A 7,792-nucleotide genomic window follows, 5' to 3' on the forward strand; every position below is an offset into this window, starting at 1 on the left:
CTTTTCATTTTGTGTCTGTGTCGAAAAGTCGCAGTTCCTGCTCTGGTCGTGCTGCGTCACTGGTGATGTCACCTCTCTCGCCACTAGGGGGCACTGGTTAGCAGCTGTTAAATCAGATGTTTTTATAGTCCATCCAATGCTCCGGTGCCCATTGGGCCTATATATATCTTAGGCTTCGGTGGCTAGCATCACGTGACCGAGTCTGGGTGTACACAGCCCTGATGGTGCTGGTAAGTATATTGAAATATTTGTCCATATTTTCACCTTGAGAAGTGACTTTCTTTGTTTGTAGACAATCTTTTACGTGTGCAGGCTGTAAGGTCAGTCTGTGCCCAGATTACGTCGTTTTTAGTGATAAGCGAACGTGGCCGGATAAGGTGTTATCTGAGCATGCTCGAGTGCTAACCGAGTGTCTTCGGCGTGCTCGAAAAATATATTCCGAGTCCCTGCAGCTGCTGTGGAACAGCCGCAACACATGCAGGTGCTGTGACTTGAGCATATTATTTGCGCACACTGAAGACACTCGGTTATCACCTGAGCATGCTTGGATAACACCTTACCCGACCACGTTCACTCCTCGCTATTGGTTTTGAAAGGTTTGCTCTTCCAAAAGGGAAGAGTCAGACGGATGAGGATCATATCGCAATTCTCGGACTGACTGCTTTCCCGAGCTGTATAGAAATACATACTGTCACGTGTTTCTATCCTTGTCCGAGTTATACGCCCCCTGTCTTCCATAACAGCCTGTGTACACCATATGCTGTACCAGTGGTTGGCCTTCACAATATCAGGGGACCAGGCTACTTTTCCATGAATTATGACCGATTGGGCACATTGAATTACAATTTCTGATTTCCCCTCGGGATAGAATTCTCTGGCAATATCTGGTTTCCCCTTATTGACCGTGCATGTTGTCTCCTGAGCTGAACATGTGCGGTGTAGGAGGAAGAGTCACACTGCAAGATGATCACCAATGAATGTGGTGTTAAAACCTCTCGCGTGTATCTTGCCATGTAAACAGGCTGTAGATGAACGTGCAAAACACTCAATCGTCTGGTGAATTGATCTTGTGTGCAGCATAAAAGATCATCGTTCTTGGTGGTGCATCATCCTGTGTAAACAGGCCTCGTGCTGCCGAGAATCATGGCAGACTATCCGTACTGAGCTATATGGTGGAGATCACTCGGTGTGCATCGCTAAGGCTGGTTTCACATTTGCGTTTAAACGCATGCGTTTTTCCCCCCTATATTTAACATTAAAAACGCATGCGTTTTTTTGGCCGCGTTTGACGACGCATGCTTCGTTTCTATGCCTGCGTTTTTTTGCGGAAATGCAACTTGTAATTTCTAGAGGCGTTTTTTTGCCGCAAAAAAACATATTGCTATGTAAACGCATGCGTTTTTAAGCACATGTGTTTGGTTGCGTTTTTTAATGCATGCGTTTCAATAGAAAAAAAAACAAGTCTACACACTGATAAGCCACCCCCCACCATCAAGGTGACAAAGGGATCCAAACCCTAACCCTAGGGATCCTAACCCTAGGGATCCTAACCCTAACCCTAGGGATCCTAACCCTAGGGATCCTAACCCTAGCCATTTCTATTTATAGTGGGTTTTCTAGTTGATTTTTATGACTGGTAGCCGTCACACACTAAAGACGCTTTTTATTCCAAAAAATATTTTTTGCGTTACCACATTTTGAGAGCTACAATTTTTCCATATTTTGGTCCACAGTCATGTCACACGCCCTCTGTAGTCCCATTGGCGGTGTCTGGATCTTGATTTTTCTCTTGTGAAATTTCTCATCGTGCGTATCAAAAACGCAAATGCAGGAAAAAGCGCATGTAAACATGTAAAAATGCGGCGTTTTTTTGCCGCATACGAAAACGCATGCGTCTAAAAAACGCAGCGTTTGTACGCGTTTACATGCGTTTTTTTTCACCACCTGCGGATGCGTTTTCAAAGCTGAGTTTTTAAACGCAAATGTTAAACTAGCCTTACTTTGGTCTGTCTGTGTATGCGGGCATTTAAACAACCGCTGATCGGTAAAAGTGTATCGATCGCTGGTCAGTCCATGTAAACGCACCTTTTAGGCACATGTTGGTTGGGTTAAATTGTGAAACTTTTTTGTTGCTTTTTATGTCACAGGATTGGTGCAATTATTATTTTATGTTAAATTGTTGCTGCCATTTGATGTCACCCTCTGGAGTAGGTCACAGAAGATTGCTACAATGACCATGGGCTGTAACGAATTCTATAATCTCCAGAGATTGGGGGGGTCTCTGCTGAACTGATGGGTGGGGAAACCATGAATCCTAGCGGGAAGGAGTACCAGTGATCAGCAACCCTACAGCTGTTACCGTGCCTTGCGAAAGTATTCGGCCCCCTGGAACTTTTCATCCTTTTCCCACATATGCTTCAAACATAAAGATAACAAATGTAAATTTTTGGTGAAGAATCAACAACAAGTGGAACACAATTGTGAAGTTGAACGAAATTTATTGCTTATTTTAAATTTTTGTGGAAATTCAGAAACTGAAAAGTGGGGCGTGCAATATCATTTGGCCCCTTTAACTTAATACTTTGTTGCACCACCTTTTCCGCGATTACAGCTGCAAGTCGCTTGGGGTATGTATCAGTTTTGTACATTGAGAGACTGAAATTCTTGCCCATTCTTCCTTGGCAAACAGCTCGAGCTCAGTGAGGTTTGATGGAGATCGTTTGTGAACAGCAGTTTTCAGCTCTTTCCACAGATTCTCGATTGGATTGAGATCTGGACTTTGACTTGGCCATTCTAACATCTGGATACGTTTATTTGTGAACCATTGCATTGTAGATTTTGCTTTATGTTTGGGATCATTGTCTTGTTGGAAGACAAATCTCCGTCCCAGTCTAAGGTCTTTTGCAGACTCCAGTAGGTTTTCTTCAAGAATGGTCCTGTATTTGGCTACATCCATCTTCCTATCAATTTTAACAGTCTTCCCTGTCCCTGCTGAAGAACAGCGGGCCCAAACCATGATGCTGCTACCACCATGTTTGACAGTGGGGATGGTGTGTTCAGGGTGATGACCTTTGTTGCCTTTATGCCAAACATATCGTTTGGCATTGTTGCCAAAAAGTTCGATTTTGGTTTCATCTGACCAGAGAGCACCTTCTTCCACATGTTTGGTGTGTCTCCCAGGTGGCTTATTGCAAACTTTAAACAACACTTTTTATGGATATCTTTGAGAAATGGCTTTCTTCTTGCCACTCTTCCATAAAGGCCAGATTTGTGCAGTGTACGACTGATTTTTGTCCTATGGATAGACTGTCCCACCTCAGCTGTAGATCTCTGCAGTTTATTCAGAGTGATCATGGGTCTCTTTGCTGCATCTCTGATCAGTCTTCTCTTTGTTTGAGATCAAACAGAACCCTGAGACTATCACAGAGCAGGTGCATGTATACGGAGACTTGATTACATACAGGTGGATTATATTTATCATCATTAGGCATTTAGGACAACAGAGATTCAGAATGAACTTCTGGAGTGAGTTTGCTGCACTGAAAGTAAAGGGGCCGAATAATATTGCACCCCTCACTTTTCAGTTTTTGAATTTCCACAAAAACATAAAATAACCAATAAATTTCATTCAACTTAACAATTGTGTTCCACTTGTTGTTGATTCTTCACCAAAAATTTACATTTGGTATCTTAATGTTTGAAGCATGATATGTGGGAAAAGGTTGAAAAGTTCCAGGGGGCCGAATACTTTCGCAAGGCACTGTAGCTACAACTCCCAGTAAACCCTTAGTCTGTGGATGTTGGTGAATGCTGGGAGTTGTAGTTCCATAACAGCTGCCTGACCACAGGTTGCTGATCCTTGCTTCCACATTTCAAGGATGCAAATACCTCTGCCTGCTCCTATGTTAGGATTGATAGGACATGCTGGGAGATGTAGTCCCATAGCTTATGATGGTTCCTAAAATAAGAAATGTGGAATTGCCATTTTATGCATATGTTTCTTTGATCCAGAGCACCTGTATGTCAATGCCCTCATGTACAGGAATGGGAACTGCTGCTTTTTGCTACAGTAGACAACTGTCACAATGACCTCCTCTTTATAATAATCATTAACTCTTTGTCTGTCACATGCACTTGTTTTCCTTCCTGACCATCATCCTCCACATCCTTGAGGCCACAATTGGGATTCCAGTTTTGCATGCACAGAGCCCCATTTCCCCACATTCTCTCTTTGATAAGTCCAGGGGTTCAGTTTGACTCTGAATGTAGCCAATGAGCATCTTTTTCCTTGCATATGTTTTTCCCCCCCCATTCATCATGCGTTTTTGCAGCCAACCCCATGCACTGGCCACTCTGCTCTGCTTGTCTAGACTAATAAAGATTCAATAATGTAATGAGTCCTGCTGCTTCTTACTTTATTACATCGAGTAGACAGCCTCCGAGAAGAAAGGAAAACTAATCGCTGTAAGGCCGGGATTACACTACAGCCGAGTCTCGCAGGTTAAAAACAAGCTCTGGCACCGGCACTCCGGTGCCGCACAGCAATACATGGAGCTGCACGCTCTGCTCCGGAGTGCTGGTGCCAGAGCTTGTTTTTAACCTGCAAGACTTGGCTGTATCTCGCTGTAGTGTGACTCAGGCCTAACAATGAACGGCCTGCAGGATTCTGTTATCACCAGTAGGTGGCACTTGACCTACAAAACTGCGTCACATTACTTATCCTGTACTGATCCTGAGTTACATCCTGTATTATACTCCAGAGCTGCACTCACTATTCTGCTGGTGGAGTCACTGTGTACATACATTACTTATCCTGTACTGATCCTGAGTTACACCCTGTATTATACTCCAGAGCTGCACTTACTATTCTGCTGGTGGAGTCACTGTGTACATACATTGCATTACTTATCCTGTGTGATCCTGAGTTACATCCTGTCTATATAAGACCTCACAGCGCATATCAGACCAAATGAGAATCATGCGGTCAAAGGAACTGGCCAAGAAGCTCAGAGACAGAATTGTGGCAAGGCACAGATCTGGCCAAGGTTACAACAGAATTTCTGCAGTACGCAAGGTTCCTAAGAGCACAGTGGCCTCCATAATCCTTAAATGGAAGGAGTATGGGACCACCAACCCAAACTGAGCAATTGTGGGAGAAGAGCTCCCACTGTGGCTGAGCTTCTGAGATAAAGTAGGGAAATGGGAGAAGTTCCACAAAGTCAACTATCGCTGCAGCCCTCCACCAGCCAGGCCTTTATGGCAGAGCCTTTCCTCAGTGCAAGACATATGAAAGCCCACATAGAGTTTGCTAAAAAAAAAAAACACAAGGACTCCCAGACTATGAGAAATAAGAAAGATTCTCTGGTCTGATGAGACGAAGATAGACCTTGTTGGTGTGTTTAGAAAACCAGGCACTGCTTATCACCTGCCCAATACAATCCCAACAGTGAAACATAGTGGTGGCAGCATCATGCTTTGGGGGTGTTTTTCAGCTGCAGGGACAGGACTACTGGTTGTCATTGAAAGAAACATGAATGCGGCCAAGTACAGAGATATCAGGCTTCCGGTCACACCACTCCACTGAAACTGCCCTAACTAAGGTCACCAATGACCTATTAACCGCCAAGAGCAAGCGACACCACTCTGTCCTCCTCCTCCTGGACCTGTCCTCTGCCTTTGACACAGTGGACCATTCCCTATTACTACAGACCCTCTCATCCCTTGGCATCACAGACTTGGCCCTATTCTGGATCTTGTCATACCTACCGAACATTCAGCGTCTCCCACTCACACACCACCTCCTCACCTCGCCCCCTATCTGTTGGGAGTCCCGCAAGGTTCAGTTCGAGGGCCCCTGCTCTTCTCCATTTACACTTTTGGCCTGGGACAGCTCATAGAATCTCACGGTTTTCAGTATCATTTCTATGCTGATGACACAGATCTACATCTCGACCAGATATCACCTCCCTACTAACCAGAATCCCTCAATGTCTATCCACTGTTTCATCCTTCTCCGCTAGATTTCTAAAACTTAACATGGACAAAACAGAATTCATTGTCTTTCCCCCATCTCACACGACCCCCACCCCCCAACGAACCTATCCATTACAGTAAATGGCTGCCCACTCTCCCCAGTCCCACAAGCTCGCTGTCTCGGGGTATTCCTTGACACTGATCTCCTTCAAACCGCATATCCAAGCCCTTTCCACTTCCTGCCGCCTTCAACTCAAAAATATTTCACGGATCCGTACATTCCTAAACTAAGAATCTACAAAAAACCCTAGTCCATGCCCTCATCATCTCCCGCCTCGACTACTGTAACCTCCTGCTCTGTGGCCTCCCCTCTAACACTCTTGCACCCCTCCAATCTATTCTAAACTCTGCTGCCCGACTAATCCACCTGTCCCCCCGCTATTCCCCGGCCTCTCCCCTCTGTGAATCCCTTCACTGGCTCCCCATTACCCAGAGACTCCAGTACAAATGCCTAACCATGACATACAAAGCCGTTCACAACCTGTCTCCTCCATACATCTGTGACCTCGTCTCCCGGTACTTTCCTGCACGCAACCTCCAATCCTCACAAGATCTCCTTCTCTACTCCCCTCTTATCTCCTCTTCCCACAATCGCATACAAGATTTCTCTCGCGCATCCTCCCTACTCTGGAACTCTCTACCACAACACATCAGACTCTCGCCTACCATCGAAACCTTCAAAAAGAACCTGAAGACCCACCTCTTCCGGCAAGCCTACAACCTGCAGTAACCACCGATCGACCAAACCACTGCACGACCAGCTCTATCCTCAGCTACTGTATCCTCACCCATCCCTTGTAGATTGTGCACCCTCGCGGGCAGGGTCCTCTCTCCTCCTGTACCAGTTGTGACTTGTATTATTCAAGATTATTATCCCTGTTTTTATTATGTATACCCCTCCTCACATGTAAGGCGCCATGGAATAAATGGCGCTATAATAATATCCTGGATGAAAACCTCTTCCAGAGTGCTCTGGACCTCAGACTTGCCTGAAGGTCCACCTTTCTACAAGACAATGACCCTAAGCACACACCTAAAATAAAGGAGTGGCTTCAGAACAACTCTGTGACCATTCTTGACTGGCCCAGCCAGGGCCCTTACCTAAACCCAATTGAGCATATCTGGAGAGACCTTAAAATGGCTGTTCACCATCCAACCTGACGGAACTGGAGAGGATCCCCAAATCCAGGTGTGAAAAACCTGTTGCATCATTCCCAAGTAGACTCATGGCTGTACTAGCTCAAAAGGGTGCTTCTACCCAATACTGAGCAAAGGGCTGAATACTTATGACCATGTGATATTTCAGATTTTCTATACATTACTGATCCTGGGTTACATCCTGTATTATACTCCAGAGCTGCACTCACTATTCTGCTGGTGGAGTCACCATGTACATACATTACATTACTTAACCTGCACTGATCCTGAGTTACATTGTGTATTGTACTCTAGAGCTGCCCTCACTATTCTGCTGTTGCAGTAATTGTGTATATGTATTACATTACTATACCTGTACTGATCCTGAGTTACATCCTGTATTATACCCCAGAGCTGCACTCACTATTCTGCTGGTGGAGTCACGGTGTACATACATTACATCACTTATCCTGTACTGATCCTGAGTTATATCCTGTATTATACCCCAGAGCTGCACCTACTATTCTGCTGGTGGAGTCACTCTGTACATACATCACATTACTTATCTTGTACTAATCCTGAGTTACGTCCTGTATTATACCCCAGAGCTGCACTCACTATT

The sequence above is a fragment of the Ranitomeya imitator genome, chromosome 2 (assembly GCF_032444005.1).
Source record: "Ranitomeya imitator isolate aRanImi1 chromosome 2, aRanImi1.pri, whole genome shotgun sequence".
In the NCBI taxonomy this organism is placed as follows: domain Eukaryota; kingdom Metazoa; phylum Chordata; class Amphibia; order Anura; family Dendrobatidae; genus Ranitomeya; species Ranitomeya imitator.